The sequence below is a fragment of the Engystomops pustulosus genome, unplaced genomic scaffold, assembly GCF_040894005.1.
Source record: "Engystomops pustulosus unplaced genomic scaffold, aEngPut4.maternal MAT_SCAFFOLD_528, whole genome shotgun sequence".
NCBI classification, from domain to species: domain Eukaryota; kingdom Metazoa; phylum Chordata; class Amphibia; order Anura; family Leptodactylidae; genus Engystomops; species Engystomops pustulosus.
The window spans coordinates 48874-50000 of record NW_027285407.1 but is presented as its reverse complement, the minus strand read 5'-3'; positions in this window follow the sequence as shown (position 1 = coordinate 50000).

Here is a 1127-nt window from a genome sequence, read left to right as displayed (position 1 = left end):
ACCCGAAAAAGCCTTCCCTTCCCCTCCCTCTCGCAGTCGCTGGCTTTCCCCACTCAGTTCAGCCAAGAAGTGGCGCTCGACTCTCACCTCCATCAGCACCTCCGAAGCTCGGACAGCTCCTGTAGGCTGCGCATAGAAGGAAAGCATTGGACGCTCAACTTCAGCACCTCGAGTGTCGGACAGCTCCACCACCACCTCTCCACACTGTTAAGCGAGAGAGACGATAGGAGCCGTCGCGACGTACCCATGCAGCGCCGCCCGCCAACGCACAGAGGAGCGGAGGGGATCGGGCGCCAGGTCCGGGGGAAGGCTGGGAGGGAAGCTACGGCGCTGCTACCCAGCTTTCAACCCTGCGGGACCGGTGCTCCGCTCCTATCGCTCCGGCGAACAGGGTCCGCTACGCTTTCAACACCAGCGCCCGGCAGAGGGCTTGGAGAAGGCTCGCGCGGATCCTCGGTTCGGATCGCCTGGCTTCGCGGGAGCGGCCTTCGGCTAGGGCCGACGACGGCCGGACCGAGCAGATTTGGACCGGGGTGCGGGGCGAGTACCTGCCTCTCTCACGAAGGGAGTGTCACCGGTAAGAAGCCTCTTCCCACGTCTGCTTGCCGACTTACGCTCGCCCCGACGAGAGGCCCAACCGAAAGAGTGGAAAGGGGCAGAGATTTCCAGGGTCGCCCCACCAGGGATGCAATACCCCAGTGCAGACAGTCGGCCCTGCCCCGAACCTACTCGGTGGTTTGAAGGTTAACCTCTTGGGGAAAAGCAGCGATTCGCCTCGCGGTGCGTGCCTCCGCGGATCTAAACCCCCTCGATCGATGTGGGGCCAGAGGACCCCTTTTCCCCGTACGAAACTGTCAGCTCACCATGGGCTCGACGTCCGTGGGTCGGGGAGTTGAGCGCTTACGCGCGGCGGGACCTTATAACCTGCAGCGGCTGAGGAGCGAAGATTTCCAGGGTGGGCCCCCGGGGATGCCATACCCCGAGCAGCCTGTCGGCCCCGCTCCTAGCACGCTGGCAAGCAATGGAGTCTTCCCCGCGGCAGCCACCGCCCTCGCCCTAGCCTCGCCGTCGGTCGATGAAGAACGTCGTTCGCCCTCCTCTGGCTCGGGATTTGGAAACGGCCTGGC